The sequence below is a fragment of the Populus alba genome, chromosome 1 (genome assembly GCF_005239225.2).
Source record: "Populus alba chromosome 1, ASM523922v2, whole genome shotgun sequence".
NCBI classification, from domain to species: Eukaryota; Viridiplantae; Streptophyta; class Magnoliopsida; order Malpighiales; family Salicaceae; genus Populus; species Populus alba.
This window is the reverse complement of record NC_133284.1, coordinates 1,618,933-1,638,640: the sequence shown is the minus strand read 5'-3', so window position 1 is coordinate 1,638,640 and position 19,708 is coordinate 1,618,933.

Genomic DNA, 19,708 nt, shown 5'->3' with positions numbered 1-19,708 from the left:
CTTTATCCACTAATTTGGCTTTCGTCTTGTAGACCCTTTTGACACCTATTGCTTTCTTCTTTTCTGGTGGGTCCTTATCTGCATGGAAACAAAACAGAGTTGTATCTTCCATGACCTGAGTGGTATCATACAACTCTTCAAGATTCCGCATCCTTCTTGGTCCTTCTGACGAGGATGCTGATGGTGGTGTTGATGATGATGCTCCTGGTGTGTTCCTCCTGTTGAATACAGGGAAACTGTGTGCCGGACTTTGTGGTTCAGCTGCTGGCACAATAGGTTCTTCGACAAGTACTGTTGGTACTTCTTCACCTTCAAGGATCAAATCAAGATTGATCCATTTGATTGCTTCTTGATCACCATTCCATTGCCAAGATTTATCTTCTTCAAAGATAACATCTTTACTTGTAATCACCTTCTTCGTGATAGGATTATACAGCCTGTATCCCATCCTTCTTTCACCATATCCGACAAAGATGCATTTCTCGCTCTTATCATCGAGCTTTCTCCTTCTTGCATCTGGGATCTTTGCATATGCCACACAACCAAAGACTCGTAGATGAGTAACACTTGGTTTGTGACCACTCCATGCTTCTTCTGGAGTAATACCTTGCAAACTTCTGGTTGGGCAGCGATTCAACAGATACACTGCACATGATACAGCTTCAGCCCAGTATTGCTTGGGCAGTTTCTTTGCTTTGAGCAGACTTCTTGCCATGTCAAGAATCGTGCGATTCTTCCTTTCTGCTACACCATTCAGCTGTGGTGTATAAGCTGGCGTTGTCTGATGTCTGATGCCTTGTTGTGTACAATAGGCTTCAAAGTCATTGGCTGTATATTCTCCTCCTTGATCAGATCTCACTGTTCTGATCGTATAACCAGTTTGCTTCTCCACAATTGCTTTAAAATCTTTAAAACAATTGAATACTTCTGACTTCCTCTTCAGAAAGTATATCCACGTCTTTCTACTAAAATCATCAGTAAAAGTGAGGAAGTACCTATTTTGTCCAGTCGACATAGGCATGATTGGGCCACACACATCTGTGTGTACTACTTCCAGTGGCCTCTTTGCTCTCCAGTTGACTTCTTTGGCAAAACTGGATCTGTGATGTTTGCTGAGGACACAACTCTCACAGACTTCATCTGGATGATCAATGTGAGGCAAACCTTTGACCATCTCCTTGCTTGCTAGCATCTTCAAACTCGTGAAATTCAGATGTCCAAGCCTCAGGTGCCAAAGTCATTCTTCACTGTTGGTGATGGCACTCAAACACCTTGTTGCATCATACTGGATGTTCAAAGGGAACATCCTATTCTTGGACATTTTCACATAGGCCATTAATCTCCAATTGTTGTCTCTAATTGCCAGATGACAATTCTCCGAGTAAAAAGTATAGCCTCTCTCCAAAAGTTGACCTAAGCTGATTAGGTTCTGTTTTATGGCTGGGACATAATAGACATCGGCGATGTAGCTGGAATCGCCATTTTTCATCTTGACTGGGATGTTGCCTTTACCTTTGAATGGAACCTTTGTGGTATCTCCAAAAGTAACTAGACCTTGCTTGGTCTCATCTAGATTACTAAATAACTCTCGGTAGCCGCACATGTGATTGCTGGCTCCAGTATCTAGATACCATATGTCCTCCTTTTTCTTATCAAGTCCTTGTTGGACAAGAAATGCAGTTTCTTCTCTGTCATCCTTCTCTACATAGTTGGCTTGCTCACGTATCTCCAACGGAGCTTTTCTTCTGCATTCAGTGCTATAGTGCCCAAATTGATTGCAACTATAACATTTGATATTCCTCTTGTCACGGTTATTGTAACCGCCTCCTCTTCCTCTGGGAGTGAATGCATGTTGGCCTCGGCCTCCTCTGGTGGTGTTTCTGCCACCTCTTCCTCTAAAGCTTGTATTCCAAGAACCTCTTCCTTGGAATCTCTGGAATCCTCCTCTGGATTGTTGACTTCCTCCTTGAGTGGTGTAGCCACTTGATGAAGTCTCCTCTTGCTCATATCTGTCCTTGAGGGACAACTTTGCTTGTAAGGCATGCTCAATTGCCTTATCTCCATTTCGCTTTACGATCTTCTGCTCATGAGCTTGCAAGGAACTCATAAGCTCATCAACCGTCAACTTGTCCACTTCCTTGGACTCTTCAATTCCGACAACAACAAAATCGAATTTTAGATCTAGGGATCTCAAAATTTTCTCCGTAATTCGAGAATCGATGAGGGCTTCTCCATTTCTCCTCATCTGGTTGACTATCACCATAATCCTTGTGTGATAATCAGAAATAGACTCCGAGGACTTCATTTGCAATAACTCAAAGTCACCTCTCAAAGATTGAAGACGAATCTTCTTGATTCTGTCAGCACCTTTGTATTTCTGTTGGAGAGCCTCCCATATATCATATGACGTTTCAGCGGAAGCTATGATCTCGAATGTATCTTCATCAAGACCTTGGTAGATGATGGTCTTGGCTTTGTTGTCTTTCTTTCTGTTGACTTTCAAGGCTTGCTTTTGTGCCTCTTGTAAAGCATCTTCTCTTTCTTTGGATTCTGGTTCATCATAACCAGTTTGTACAATATCCAAACACTCTTGTGACCCAAGGAATGCCTTCAATCTGATGCACCAACTATCATAGTTGTCTTTGGTCAACTTCGGGATGAGTGTATGTGTACCTTCTGTAGTCATTTTGCACTTGGAATGACTATATCACCTTTTTGGGAGCCGAATTTGGCCAAACGGACACTGTAGCTCGATCCGGAATGGTCCAAATAGTAGGGAACCGGTCTGACTTTGTTGAAATCTGGTCAGAAAATGGGTGAACCGGTCAAAAAACCAATTCTGTACGGCGGGCGGTTCACTGGGTTGAACCGGGAATATTCCGGGGAATATTCCTTCGGCTCGGCTGAGGCTGGAACGCGGCTCGGCTCGGCTCAGGGTACGACTCAGCTTGTGGCTCGGCTAGGAATCGGCGTATACGGCTCGGCGCGGCTCAAATATGGCGCGCGTGTGGCTCAGTCGTCTTCAACCTCGGGGCGCGTGGTATGCGCGTGGGCGATCTGGCTGAATATTCAGGAGGCGCGTGTGGGCTACCCCGAACTCCGATTTGGCTTATTTTTGCGGCAGTGAGTTCGTCTTGATGAGCTCTACACTGTGGAATGATCAAAACTTGTTTTGGACAACTTTGAAAATTCGGATATACCCCAAAACACTTCTGTTTTCTGGCGAACGGGGCTCTGATACCAATTGTTGGTGGGAGAAACCACTGGTGGTGGCTTTGAAACACTCAGAGGGGATAAAACACACTGTTTTATTACACAAAGCCGAAGCTTACAATTACACAATAAAAGCTTATACACGCCCTCTGTCTCTCTTTCTCTTTCAAGTGTTCCTCTCAATTCTCTCCACACATATAACATAAGCTGGGCGTTCTATTTATACACAAATCAAAATACGAAAATTCAACCTTCAAGTGTGAAGGCGGCTGGCGGCAGTGGAGGCGGCTGGCGGCTGCGGCTGGTGGCTGGCGGCTGGTCGGCGACTGGTGGCTAGTGGCTGGTTGCCTTCCTTGACCTTCTGGGAGCTTCTGGATATATTGAGTTTAATATTCTACAATCACTACAGCTATTTCAATGTCCTTTTCACTACAGCTTCCACTAATAGTAAAAAACCAGCAACTAATGAAGGAAGTGTTTATTCAGACCACATTTCATCATCATCATCATCATTTTAAAAAACCAGCATTTTTTACATTTCCTCAAAATCTGGTTCAAAGCAGCTGATATCACGCCGCACTTAGTTGTATTAACAACTCTTATTGAAGTATCGAGATGATTTATTGCGTGACTTCAAGACTATTGAGAACTTTATAATCAACATCGCGGCTTCTGCAGATCACCACGAGACCAATATCTATACATCACCATTTGCAATTTTTCCGACTAAAAGAACATTGCATTTCCTTTCTTTATGTTATAACTAGCACGACTCCTTCTTCTCCTTTTACTATCAGCACAACCTCCACCAGTCTTAGCAGGTATGCATGGGTATCTCTCTCTCTCTCTCTCTCTCTTTTACTTACTGTTGCAGCATTATATGGCGTCCTCATTCTTGATGCTACCACCATGCTCTATAATAACATCAATGTCAGCTTCACATGCCTCCTCAACTGCATTGTTCCAAGCAAAAGGAAAGAATGTGTCGCTAGCCAAAGCAACTCGCTTGACCTTATCTCCTGTTTTCTACTTGTTCCTTTCCCGGCCACAATTGAAGCAATCTGCAACTGAGTCCTCACTGTCCGAAGGGACTTCACTAGACACCGTTCCAGCATCACAAGCATGCTTTAAATGGTTCTCCTTGTTATGTTACTCTTTCTAGCATGAGACGTCATTGCAGCTTTAGAGCCTTTGTGGTTGGAGCTGAGCACCATACATAGTCTTTCTATGTGATGAGTGATGAATTGCATTCCGTACGGCCAGGTTCCAACCATGACTAGAGAAGATGCGAGCTCATCTATTGCCTAGAAGAAAACCCCAGCTCCTAGTTTGAAAGTTGATGGGAGACATGCTGTTTTTATCAAGTTCTTAGAGGAACATAGGAGGCTGCTTGATGCTTTCATCCAATAAAACCCTGGGTTGCTTGAGAAGTCTTTCTCACTCATGCCAAGGGTTCCATTCCATGTTTTGTTCACTTTGACAATAAGCGAGCCTTATTCTTGAAGATTCATAATCAACTGCACATGTGACGAACCCTTGATTTAAAAGGGAGGCTGACTAGTCGCTTTCAAGGAGAGGAAGGGATTGATGCGGGCAAACTGATATAAAGGTTGATTGCTCCTTCATCCGAAGAATGATGATTAAGGTGATCGACGATGCTAAAAATTTTATTCATTTAGAATCCTTACCAGCGAGCCTTAGACATAAAAAATCTTGAAGTGCAGCTAAAAAACTTTGAAGCTTTTGAAGCTGAGTTCATATGGATCCATTTCCACCACTCATACTGAAATAACAAAAATAAAGGAACAACTAATAGAGTGGCAGAGCAAGAAGATCAAGCTGGAGTCATCCCTCAAGCTGCATGATGAAGAGCTTTCTAGGAGAAAAATCATCACCTCCTGTATTTGAGCAGAGTTCACCACACTATAATCTTCCCCTATGATGAGTGAAACTGACTCCGTTATTCTTTAAAGATTAAAAGGACTGTTGGAGACCAAGCAAAAAGAGTTAAAAGGACAAAACTGAAAACCATAGTATGCTGATGATTTATTCTACTTTGGAATTCTTATTGTTATTATTTTTTTGTAACACTAGCTTATCGACTTTATGTTGAGAATATATACTTTATATAATAAAATTCTTCTTTCTATTAATAAAGTCTATATTTTGCCTTCACTTTTCTCCTGTCACCTAATTTTCCATGTTATGATTGTGTTTAATTTGAGGTTTACTTATCCCTTTTTTTCCACGTTAACAATTATAGTGGCTTGAATAGCTTTAAATAATGGTGTGATTGTGCTTATAATAATTTATAAGTTGTCTATGTATCTTTATGGATAAAGGATCAAGTCTGAATGTAGTTCAAAATTTTTTTTTTGTCAAAGAGTTTTTTTTTTACGTGACTGTAATCAGAACAAATTCCAAGTTGCCTACGTACCTTTGTGGATAAAGGATCAAGTCATAATATAGTTAAATTTTGTTTGTTTTTTTTTTTGTGCCTTTCGCAGTTTTAGCTCGTGTGGGACATGAGCTACATCAGATTTCAAGCATAGTATCTTTTCAAGAATTTGCCATTGATAGGCCTAATCCTTAATCCATTCTCATCAACAATTTTATAAGCTCCATTGATGTAGACTTCTTGAACCACATATGGGCCATCCCATATAGAGAGGAACTTGCTGCCCACGCGTTTTGACATGATTACCGGGTGTCGTACTGCCAAGACATGATCTCCTTCTTGGAATGAGCGTGGTCACACCTTCTTGTTGAAAGCTCTACAGAGTTATGCTTGATAACATTCTAATCATTGTTGTGCCTTAAGATGTTTTTCATCTAAAGCTTCAATGTCTTTAAGGCGTAGACGAATATTGTCTTCATTGGAAAGTCCTTGGATTGTGATTCTTAAAGATGGAATTTGACATTCTAGTGGAAGAACAACTTTAACCCAGTATACCAAGGAGTATGGAGTAGCTTGAGTCGGTGTTCGAAATGTAGTACAATAAGCCTATAACACCTCCCCAATTCTCTTATGCCAGTCCTTCGAGCGATTCACCATCTTTTGAGAATGTTGCATAAAGTCTTATTAAAGGCTTTTGCCAAACCATTAGTTAGAGCATTATACATAGAAGAGTTATGTTGTTTGCAACTAAACTATGCATACAACTTGTTCATGGCTGTATTGTAGAACTCATTTCCATTATCGGTTATGATGTATCTTGGTACCCCATAATGGTAAATGATGTTTGTTCGGATGAAGTTTACAACTGTCTCTTTCTTGACCTTTTTTAATGTTGCAGCTTCTACCCATTTAGAGAAGTAATATGTTGCAACCAATATGTAAAGATGCCCCCTAGAGCTTTTCGGAAATGGTCCTACCACTTCAAGTCCCCAAGCATCAAAGGGCCAAGAGGCAACTATCGGGTGTAAAGGCTCGGGTGGCTAGTGGATCAAATTAGCATGCAATTGACAACTTTGACATTTTCTAGCATAGTATATGCAATCCTTCACCATTATTGGCCAGTAATATCCCATTCTTTTGATCCAGAAGTGAAGTTTAGGGCCTAATTGGTGTGCTCCACAGATCCCTGAGTGAGTTTCTTCTAGTGCTTTTGTTGCTTCTTCTTCTACGAGATAGTGCAAAAAGACTTCATCAAAAGAGCGTCGATAAAAAGTGCCTTGGAAGTATATGAAGCAAGAAGCTCTTCGCCTCACCTCTATCTTATAGCGTAGGTCTTTAGGTAGCTTTCCATGTCTCAAATAATCGATAAGCAGCTGATGCCAGTCTTCTCTTTCAATCTCGTAGACAGAAACTACGCCTACTTGTTCTTTCTCTTTTATGTCATGATTTAGTGGTGGAACGACCCATCTTTGACATACATGGACTTTTATCTCCTCACTACATGATGCTAATGTTGACGCCAGCTTTGCTAAGGCATCGGCTTACTTATTCTCTTTCCGTGGTACATGTTCTAAAGTGACACAATCAAGTGATGTTATCAATTTAAGTGCATACTTATGATATGGGATGAATTCTGGCTTCTTGACTTCATATAGTGAGAGGAGTTGTCTGATGACTAATTGAGAATCACCAAAAACTTTAAGGCGATACATTTTTGTATTCTCTGCCATTTCCAACCAAAGAATCAAGGCTTGATATTCAGCCATGTTATTATAACAACATTCAGTAAGTGAAAAGAAGAAAGGCAAGACCTATCTTTTCAGTGTGATGAATATAACCCTAGCACTGGCTCCATGTTGTCATGCTGCGCTATCAAAGAACATTTTCCATGGTTCTGACAGTTCAATAAACAAAACATCCTCATCAGACAGGTTTTCAGAGAACTTCCATTCATCGGGAATAGGATGATCATCCAGAAAATCAGTTAGTGCTTGCCCCTTGATAGCTTTTTATGAGACGTAGACCATTTCAAATTCTTGAAGCAATAAAGCCCATTTTGCCAATCTTCTTGATAATACTGGTCTTGAGATGATGTACTTGAGAGTGTCAGCTCGGGAGGTTAATCTTACTGAATGCGCTTGGAGGTAATGCCTTAACTTCTTTATTGCAAACATTAATGGTAGACATGTCTTATTGAGGTAGTAAAGAGCACTTTCCTTGCCTTTGTCGCACGTCAAAATCCGCGTGGTGTCCAATGGCGATTTTTCATTTGTTTTGCTGATTTGGTTCTTTGGAGTCGCCACCTAGTATTTTGGTCACTAGGAACCCTAACTGGTCTTTCATAGATTCTAAGGCAAGGAACTGGTTGCGTAAAGGGAAGGTATTAGCACCCCTAGTATGCCCTACCTAAGGTAAGCTGCTTGGTGTTTGGTTTGCTCTATAATTGCTATGGTGTTGATGTTTTGTAATCCCATCAATTTTTCTAGGTTTGATTCAAACAAAATTTTTCCCTTTGCTCTATAATTGCTATGGTGTTGATGTTTTGTAATCCCATCAATTTTTCTAGGTTTGATCCAAAGAGATTCCATGTGCTTCGAAAGATCATTTTTCCCTTAGTATTTCAAGAGTTTTGCGACTCGTAAATCACAAGGAGGAGGGACAAAAATTTTAGAAATCTAAGGAAATTCAAGGCGCTTTAAAAGCCTATTTTTTACCTTAGTGTTTCATACTCTCATGGCTCATAAACCGTGGAGTAAAATTGAAATGTCCTCGATTATAATCAAGGCTTCTTTCAAGGATGTTTGATGACTTATTATTCATAGAAAATTATTTTGGATATTTACCACTTAGGGTTTGTTTATCCAAATATTAACAGTGAATAATAACAAGTTATTTCCAATAATATTTTGGATATTCATCCCTTTGAGATTTCTTTATCCCAATATTAACGGAGAATAATAAATGAATCCCCCCCAAAAATAAGATTTTTGTAGTTTTTGGAATATTGGTCAATACCCTTTGGAGTTTTACAAACATGTTGTAAAATCCAGAAATGCAAGAAAATAATTTTTTTATTGTGTTTAAGAAATCCATGCGAAAACACATTTTTGAAAGTTTAAATATTCATTTTTTTAAGACATTAAAAAAAAAAAAACATGTTAGGGTATTGTCCGTATGCAACACATAACAAAACATTTTTTTGATATATATGTATGTTTGTCACATCGCGTCGAAAAACCGGGTATTTTAATACGGGATTGATATTTTTTTTAACAAAAAAATTAAAAAAAATTCAGACTTCGAAATAAATATTCCAGAAAATAAATATAAGTCCGGGTGGGTCACTTGCCCAAACAAGTGACCCGGCTGGACACAAAACAAAAAAAAGGGTGCAACATTTATATTTTGAAGAAGGCTGGTGAATACTGTTCAAGTGAATTAATTCACTTGAATAGTGCAAACTCAAAACAAATAAAATGCAAGCTGCGGGGTGAAAGGAAACACAGACCTGGGAATGGAAGCGAAGAAGCTGCAGCGACGTTGTTCGTCTGTTTTAAATATTTTCCTGCAGATCCTTTTGCAGCTAATAATAACCAGAGACCGAAAGACTCACTTGTGCCTCCTTAGCTACTGGTAGATGATGGGAGAAACAAGGATATTAAAGCTGATGTGCTGGAGAAAAATGAAGGAGCTGCAGCGACGTTGAAGGCGTGGTGGCTGGTCTGTCCATGTTCGTCTATTCCAACTCTTTTCCTTTTTGTTCTCTGCTTGCATCGGTCTCCTTTCTGGTTAGGCAGCGGCTAGAGGCGCAGTGGCGGGAGATTACTGGTTGCTGCTCACGAAAGACGTCTCTCCTCGCTGTTCACAGTGGAGCCAGGTTTGCCGCAGTGCTGGATGTGTTGCAGACGCGGTGCTGATGAGGACAAACTGGCAAGGTGCAAGGCTGTCATGGTAAAGGGCGGCGTCTCTTAGAGAGAGATTCAACAACCCAGGGGGTGCACCTTCTCTGTTTCTAAACCGAGAACAAATGGAAGATGGCGGTGTGGCTGGTTTAGGCGGTCAGTTCCTGGAGAGAAAAATAAACATGGGCAGGGAGCAGTGGATACTAGTCTAGGTTTCGCCAAGGAAAGGGGTATGTCTGGTTTGTCCTTGGCAAAGAAAAGGAGGCTGCCCGAGAGATGGAATGGGGACCAACGAGAAAGTGAGAAGAAAGGAGCTGAATTGGCCGGCTAGCAAAGGGAATTGAGAGGTGACTTCTGTGTAGAGAAAGGGAGGGGAGAGTGTGCGGCTGAAGGGAGAAGGGAAGCTTGTGTGCAGAGGGAAAGTTTTGGTTGAGGAAAGGGGCAGTGACGACTGTGAGAGGGAGAGCGCTGGGTCTCAAAGTTTGTTGGGGAAAGCACCAACAAAGGAGGAAGGTAGGAGGCTGTGTGTGAGGATCTAGAAGGTTGTAGGTTCACTTATATAGAAAATTCATATACATGCTATTCAAGGAAATATTACAATAATTATTGCAGAGATTCTCTTCTATAACTAGCACCAACAAATCCTATATATATGGTATTTTATATTGCAGAGATTGTATTCCATAACCAGCATGAATCAAATCATATATTTATGATATGTTATATTGTAGTAATTATATGTGATTCAGTCATTATCTCCTTGACGTATTGTCTTTTTAATATTAGCCATGATGCTCTATGTTATCGCCACATGTAAACCCTTATTTTTTATTTTTTTTTATTTTTGAAAATTTATCAAAACATGGGTCAAAAATTAGGTAGCAACAGATGCCCCCTCTTTACAAAGCTTATGAAGCAAAACTCCTCAATGTTTTGCATAGTAAGCTTGTAAAGAAAAAAAAAATCTTCCTTGCTTGCTGAGTGATCCACTCATCTAAGGACTTCACTCATTAAAAGAAAATGGTCTCGTTATCATGGTTGACCTGTCTTTTTTTTTTTAAAAAAAGAAAATTTGGTCTATTTTCAGGGGCGACCTGCCCACACACACTCAAACCTGTTTTATTTTCAGGGGTGACATGCCCACATACGCACGCTAGTCTATTTTCACGGGCAACCTGCCCTTTTGATTGGGTTAACCTAAGATCCCATCTGGCGATCTCCTTTAACTCGAAGTAAAGTCGGTGTGTAACTCGGTCAACATGAAATCTCATCTGGCGATTCCCTTTAACTAGAGCTAAACTCTGTATGTGGTTAGGTTAACCTGAGATCCCATCTGGCGATCTTCTTTAATCCGAAGCAAAGGCGGTGTGTAGCTTGGTTAACCTAAAATCCCGTTTGGCGATTCCCTTTAACCAAAGCTAAACTCTATGTGTGGTTGGCTTAACCTGAGATCCCATCTAGCGATCTCCTTTAATAAAAACCAATACAAAAATGTGTGTGTGGTCTTATTATGATGAGTGACCTACCCCAAATGAAAGATGGTCTCATTATGACGGGTGACCTACCCAAGTGGAAAAGGAGAAGAGTGGTCTCATTCTTATGGGTGACCTACCCAGGGGAAGAATGACCTCATTATAATGGGTGACCTACCTAGGTAAAAAGAAAAAAAGATGGAGAATGGTCTCATTCTAATGGGTGACCTACCCAGAAAAAAAATGATTGTCTCATTATAATGGGTGACCTACCCAAGTGGAAAAGGAGAAGAGTAATCTCATTCTCATGGGTGACCTACCCAGGGGAAGAATGGCCTCATTATAATGGGTGACCTACCCAGGTGAAAAAAGATGGAGAATGGTCTCATTCTAATGGGTGACCTACCCAGAAAAAAATGATGGTCTCATTGTGATGGGTGACCTACCCAGGGGAAGAATGACCTCATTATAATGGGTGACCTACCCAGGTAAAAAAAAAATGGAGAATGGTCTCATTCTAATAGGTGACCTACCCAGAAAAAAAATGATGGTCTCATTGTGATGGGTGACCTATCCAAGTGGAAAGGGGGAAGAGTGGTCTCATTCTTATGGGTGACCTACCCAGGGGAAGAATGGCCTCATTATAATGGGTGACCTACCCAGGTAGAAAAAGATATGGAGAATGGTCTTATTCTAATAGGTGACCTACCCAGAAAAAAATGATGGTCTCATTATGATGGGTGACCAACCCAAGTGGAAAGGGGGAAGAGTGGTCTCATTCTTATGGGTGACCTACCCAGAGGAAGAATGACCTCATTATAATGGGTGATCTACCCAAGTAAAAAAAGATATGGAGAATAGTCTCATTCTAATAGGTGACCTACCCAGAAGAAAATGATGGTCTCATTGTGATGGGTGACCTACCCAAGTGGAAAGGGGGAAAAGTTGTCCCATTCTTATGGGTGAACTACCCAGGGGAAGAATGGCCTCATTATAATGGGTGACCTACCCAGGTAAAAAAAAAGATGGAGAATGGTCTCATTCTAATGGATGACCTACCCAAATGTAAGATGGTCTCATTATAACGGGTGACCTACCCAAATAGAAGATGATGGTCTCATTATGATGGGTGACCTACCCAGATGTAAGATAAAAGGTTTCTAGAAAGGGGTCTCAATATTTGGAGACCTGTCTATTGTAAAAAAAAAAAAACTCCATGCATTTTTAGGAAACAGTCTCAATATCGGGTGACCGGTCCCTCTAAAATTCTTAGAAAACTCCACCTTTTCTAAGAAACGGTCTCAATATCGCGTGACCTACCCATCTTAAAATTCTTAGAAAACTCCACGCTTTTTTTAAGAAACAGTCTCAATATCAAGTGACTGGCCCATCTTAAAATTCTTAGAAAACTCCATGCTTTTCTAAGAAACAGTTTCAATATCAGGTAACTGGCCCCTCTTAAAATTTTTAGAAAAACTCCATGCTTTTCTAAGAAATGGTCTCAATATCGAGTGACCTACCCATCTTAAAATTCTTAGAAAACTCCATGCTTTTCTAAGAAACGGTCTCAATATCAAGTGACCGACCCATCTTAAAATTCTTAGAAAACTCCACACTTTTAAAATTCTTAGAAAACTCCATGCTTTTATGAGAAATGGTCTCAAAATCTAGTGACCGGCCCATCTTAAAATTCTTAGAAAACTCCACGCTTTTCTAAGAAACGGTTTCAATATCAGGTAACCTACCCCTCTTAAAATTCTTAGAAAACTCCACGTTTTTCTAAGAAATGGTCTCAATATCGAGTGACCTGCCCATCTTAAAATTCTTAAAGAAAACATCATACCTTGAGGAAATGAAGTAGTGCTGGTTTACAATCCCTATCCTTTTCCGTAGTTCCGTTGACTTGAGATTTTGTACCTCAGCAGTTTCCTAAAACTTGGAACTATCTTGGCTTTCGTCACACCTTCTCCTGCCAGGTTAGTGTTATGACAATATAGTATGCATGTTTTTTTTGTTACTTACTTTTTTTTTAAACATAGATCCTCCTTTTCGTTGTAGACTTCTTGAGCTCCCGTTTCCATTTGTTTCTTTGACCCGTCCTCTTGAACCAGAATATGATCCACGCGTTGTACTTCTTTTATAGGGCATTTTCTTGCTCCATTGAGTATTGTCTTTTCCATTTTTGAGAAATTATTTTCTAAGAGGAAAACTCAAAAAAATTGGTTTTTTTCATGAAAACTAAAACTTTCAATCATATTTTGTTTTAAGCAACTCTCATAAAAGGTGTTTTAGAAGTTCTTTGATGATACCCCTTTGGGCTTTGGTTCACTATAAACCCCTATGTGCACGTTTTGCCCCTAGTGTGGTATGCAATACCTATCAGGTTTAAATTTGGTTCAGATCCCTCCAATTTGAGAATCGATGGAGTCATCTCCTTAGTCATGTATAAAAACAGTTATTTTAAGTAAAAGATTTTGAATGCTATGCGATCATGCGCTTTATAAAGAAAAGGTTCTTTACATAGAGAATTCATAGCTGAACTTTATTTCATTGATCGAGAAGCATAGTATTTGTTTATAGAGTCAGCATTCACAAGTCTAACTAGATCTTCTCCATCCATTCTAGATAATAATAAAGCTCTTCTCGAGAATGCTTTCTTTACCACGTAAGGGCCCTCATTGTTTGGCGCCCATTTACTCTAATCTTCTCCTAGTAAAAGCAATATTTTCTTCAGTACAAGTTATCATGGAATCCTTGAGGTCAAACCTTCTTATCATATGATTTGGCCATTCTTCTTTGGTATAGTTGATAATGGCAGATTACAACTATCCTCTTTTCACTTATCAGATTCAACTATTCATATCTAACTTTTATTCACTCTACCTCTTCTAGCTCGGAGTCTATCAATACTCTTAATGAGAGGATTTCAACTTCTAAAGGTATTACCGCCTCCATTTCATATACCAACATATATAGGGTGAATCTTATTGAGGTTCAGATTGTAGTGTGGTACGCGTGAAGGGAAAATGATAACATCTCATACCAATCCTTGTAAGTGACTACCATTTTCTAAATAATCTTCTTGATATTTTCGTTAGCAGCTTCTACCGCACTATTCATCTTCAGCCTGTATGGCGAGGAATGGGCATAATTGATTTTTCCATTTAGCGCAGAGTTCTATTATCATCCTGCTATTGAAGTTCTGGGCATTATTAATTTTTCTAGTGGACAATATCGACAAATCAAATATCTTTCCATAAATTTCTTCACCACTTTTTTTTCCACGTCATCTAAACATCTTAACAAAGTTTCGTCAGATGATTTGCTATACAAAGTTTACCCATCAAGATAGAAATCCATTGCCAAACTCCTTAAAATCTTCTTGTCGATTGTGGATGCCCCAATGGGATATGTCTGGTTTTGAATGAAATTCTTGATATCATAATACCAAGGGTTTCCATCTATTTCCCTTTCGACTGAGTAACAATGAGCTGAGTTAATTTCTTATATCAATGTGTATCGTCTGTACCTTGTGCCCACAGTCTAATCTAGCCATAGAAGTTGGCGTGACCAAAACATCAGAATGGTTTCCTTCCCTTCCTAGATGGGTGAACTTTATTTTCTTAAATTCTCTAGCCAAATTATACAGGTATTCTTGGTAAGGTCTCAACTTCTCATCCTTGGTTTGCCCTTTTCCTTTCACTTGGCAAATAATCAAAATTGAGTCTCCAATACACATCTATCTTTCTGATGTTTAGCTCCAATGCAACCTCTAAAATCAAGAATGCAAGCTTTATACTTAGTTGTGTTGTTAGTGCACCCAAATTGCGACTTAACTAAAACCAGATACTGTTTCTTATTTAGGAAAGATAGCATTGCCCCCACTCTATTACCACAACACCATCAAAGTACATAATCCACCAATCTGATTTCCCTTCCTCGACTAAAAGCGTATCTTTATTAGAAAAATCAAATTTTAACGACTCATAATATTTCCATAGCATGGTCAACTAGGTGATCGACGATGACATTCATGGCTTTCCTTGTCATATATACTATGTCGTACTCAGTTAGTAGAACTTGTCATTTTACAATTAAGCTTAATAGATAGGGGTGGGTTCAGTAGGTACTGCTTGATTTTTGCGAAAGCTTCTTCACACTCTTATTCCAAATTCCAAGATTCTTCTTCCTTACAATTGAAGATGAGGTCATAAGTCGTGGTTAATTGGAATATAAACCGAGTAATGTAATTCAACCTTCCCAAGAACCTCCTTACATCCTTTCTCAGTCTTGGGAGTTGGCATAGATTGAATAACCTTTACTTAACCAGGGTCCACTTCTATCCATTTGTCACTCATCATAAATCCCAACAACTTCCTAGATTTCACCTCGAATGAACACCTTGCATGGTTAAGCCTCAACTTTGTACTTCCTTAGTTTTTTCAAATAATTCCATCAATATTTGGACATGATTCTCTCCCTCTTTAGATCATGTCATCCACGTATACTTTAATCTCTTTTTGCATCATGTTGTGAAATAGGGTCACCATGGCCCTTTGGTAGGTGCCCTTAGCATTCTTTAACCTAAATATCATGACTTTGTAGTGACACGACCAAAAGATTGATGTCTTCTCCCAAGTGCAGGAGTGTCGAAGTAATAAATAACCCGGCAAGACCGGGATCGAACCACAGAGAGGTTAATTGTATAAATTATAAATAACAAGACAACAATAACAATAATAATAACAACAACAATAACAATAATAATAACAATAATAACAATAATAGTAATAGTAATAGTAATAGTAATAGTAATAATAATAAATAATTAATAATAATAATAATAATACTCAGTACGTGACATTGTTATACCTGAGAATGATCTAAAAGATCGGGTCACAGGTTTTCCAGCCTATATACTGAGTTTATGAAAAGATCAAAGAGATATATTATATATATAATAGAATGTAAATAATAGTAATAATAGTAATAGTAATAGTAGTAGTAGTAGTAGTAGTAGTAGTAGTAATAATAATAATAATAATAATAATAATAATAATAATAATAATAAAAAGAAGAAGAAGATGAAGAAATTAATGAGAACTTTGAGATGAAAGATTAAAGTAAGGATTAAACAATGATAAAAACAAATGTCAAGGTTAGAGGATCCACTAATGGTATTTCAAACAAGTATAGTATAAACTCTTATTATTCAATTGGGAAACCACACACAAAGGAGGTTCCAATCGGATGATTTCTCATTAATAGCTCATTATAAATTATTAACATGATCATATTAATTATCTTATTTACATAACACCAAACTTTTAAATATTGTCAGGAATTCATGATGTTAACTGATGTTAACAACAAATCAAGTTCCTTTCATAGCCCAGGTGTAGGTTATACCATACTGTTGGGCTATGAGAGTGCCAAGCATTTGTTGTACCAAGTATTATACAACACAAATCTAGATTAACCATTTAACAAGCAAGGTATTTAGAATTAGTAAGATAAAAAGATAAGACAGTCCATATTGAGTTTACACTATACTTATTCTTACACCATTAGTGTAACCTTTTCACCTTGACATAATAAACTTAGCTAAACATAATGAAGAAGAGAAACATAAATAAACAAAACAAGAACATAAAGAAAATACAAGTTAACTAAGTAAAGGAAAGGAATTGAAAAGCATAAACAAGATATTAATGAAAGCAAAACTTAAAAATTACAAAAGAAAAATATAAAGAGAGAAATAAAGAGCATGAACTTGATCTGAACAACCAAGCCCCTAATACATGGAAAATGCCTCCATTTATAGGCCAAAATTCGGAATTATTGATTTGATGACTAATTGTTGAGTGGGTGGCCAACTTTTTGACTTGGTGAAAAATCCTTATCTTCTTGTCTGAATAAAACAAAAATGGTACCATCCGAACTGGGTCCACTGGAAAACATGAAAGTTGTAGGAAATTGACTCAGCTTTCTAGGAAAAAAATGGAGGTCATTTGGACTCCTAGAACTCCAGATATGGGCCAAACATTGAACAGTGCTCGGGCTGCAGGATAGATTCGGACTTCTCCGTTGTTGCTATAATTTGGACTTCAAAACGGCCTTCTTAGATCTTGATGAAAACATAAAAGTTGTAGGCCTATGTCTTACGGAAGCTGTGTAAAAATTTGAGGTCATTTGAACATCTAGAACTCGAGATATGACCCAATTACCGAACAGTGTTCCAGTTTGAACTGCACCAACATCTCTTTTCTAAGTTTCACCCTCTCTTTATCTTCACAAATTTCAGTAGTTGAATTCATCAATCAATCCTTTGATTTATGTGATAGGCCTGCATTTAAGATGCACACTTACCATATATTAGGGCATTTTATAGTATTAGACTTGTTATATTAAAACATCCTTTAGTTAAGGAGTTATTGATACTTTAAGTGCAAAATGATGATATAAAACATTGATAAATATGCACTTTTAAGTACTAATCATGTAGAAAAAGGTTCCCTATAGTGTTACAAAGGTTGTCTTTTCCTTATCCTATTGTGCCATTTTCATCTGTTTGTAGCCCGAAAATCCGTCCATAAAGTAATATGGATCGACCAACACATCTATGTGTGGTAGAGGAAAATTATCCTTAGAGCTAGCCCGGTTTAAGTCCCTAAAGTCTAAATATTTATTTTATCTTTCTTTTTAGGCATGAAAACTATGTTGGACACCCATTATAGATACTAGACTATTTTTACAGCGTTCCACTACTTTTCAATTTTTGCCTTTATTCGGATTGGTCCTTCTCAACCTTTCCTTAATCGACTTGCATCCTTCTACTAGGGGTAACCTATACAAAGCAGGCATATCCTTGTAGGAGAAAGCAAAAAAAAAAACATCTACATAATCTCGAAGTTGTGCAATCAACTTTTCTCTTTCTTTAAGGGTGATCAAAGTCCGTATCTTCAACTCTCTCTTGATTTCTCCATTGCCCAAATCTATGGTTTCAAACTCCTCTCTAGCGGGTTTTCAAGCTCCTCTCTAGCGGGTTTCAAGCTTGTTCATGTTGTCCTATAAATTTGGTGAATTCCCTAATGTTATTTTCCTCTCATTCTTCTTCTTCTACAACTAATATGTATTCTTTAAAGTTTGGCCATTCATTCTAAGTGTAAAGTGCAGGTGTTGTTATGAAAGATCCACTTTGAAAACGAAAAGTGATGTGTAAAAATATCAAGATGAACTTTTGAAAATGCATGATCTCAATAAAAGGAAAAGTTTGGCTAAAAAAAAACAAAGATAAAATCCCATTGACATTTGGAACCTCGATTTAAAAAGTTGAAAAAGGAAAACAACACAATATCATGATCAAACAAGCATTGTTAATTAAATTTTGAACACCAATGGAGCTTCTTGGGTCTCCCAATTCTGGAACATCTCTCCCTTGGCTAGCTTTTGAATAAAGGTCTTCAGATGCAAGATGCTTTGAGCTTAGGCTTGTTTGGATGCAAAAGGATATTATAGAGCATACATTCTAATGATAGGTTCTAGTTCCTTTACGTGAGATATAGGGTAGGTTTACTACTTGGTCTCTAAAAAGGGTCTCTTGCTGTCCTAGTGATCGCCCTCATAAAGGCAATATGGGGGTTTAGCAGATAGTGGGATGGCACATGTACCAATCAATATCAGTCTAAACACTCAGCAAAGAGTTGGCGTTTACACAAACTTAAACCTTGACTCAAGTCATAAGGCAAGCTGCTAGTCCCCCACTTAACTTAAAGTTTAATGTGTGTGCCCTCAAAAAGATTACAATAATACAGTGATGCATGACTATACCATGTATGACAAAATATAAAGATGCATGCTAAAGCTTTTAAACCAAGTAAACCATTCATAGTAAAAAAAAAACAACAACACATAGCATAATAATAAAAAAAATTACCAAGCTTAGTCTTAGTGTCCCCAGTAGAGTCGCCATTCTGTCGCACATCAAAATTCACGTGGCGTCTGATGGTGATTTTTCATTTGTTTTGCTGATTTGGTTCTTTGGAGTCACCACCTAGTATTTTGGTCACTAGGAACCCTAACTGGTCTTTCATAGATTCTAAGGCAAGGGACTAGTTGCGTAAAGGGAAGATATTATCACCCCTAGTATGCCCTACCTAAGGTAAGCTGCTTGGTGTTTGGTTTGCTCTATAATTGCTATGGTGTTGATGTTTTGTAATCCCATCAATTTTTCTAGGTTTGATTCAAACAAAATTTATTAGGATAGAAATCCAAGGAGATTCCATGTGCTTCGAAAGCTCATTTTCCCCTTAGTATTTCAAGAGTTTTGTGACTCGTAAATCACAAGGAGGAGGGACAAAAATTTTAGAAATCTAAGGAAATTCAAGGCGCTTTAAAAGCCTATTTTTTGCCGTAGTGTTTCATACTCTCACGGCTCATAAACCATGGAGTAAAATTGAAATGTCCTCGATTATAATCAAGGCTTCTTTCAAGGATGTTTGATGACTTATTATTTCATAGAAAATTATTTTGGATATTTACCACTTAGGGTTTTTTATCCAAGTATTAACAGTGAATAATAACAAGTTATTTCCAATAATATTTTGGATATTCATCCATTTGGGATTTCTTTATCCAAACATTAACGGTGAATAATAAATGAATCCCTCCCAAAAATAAGATTTTTGTAGTTTTTGGAATATTGGCCAAATACCCTTTGGAGT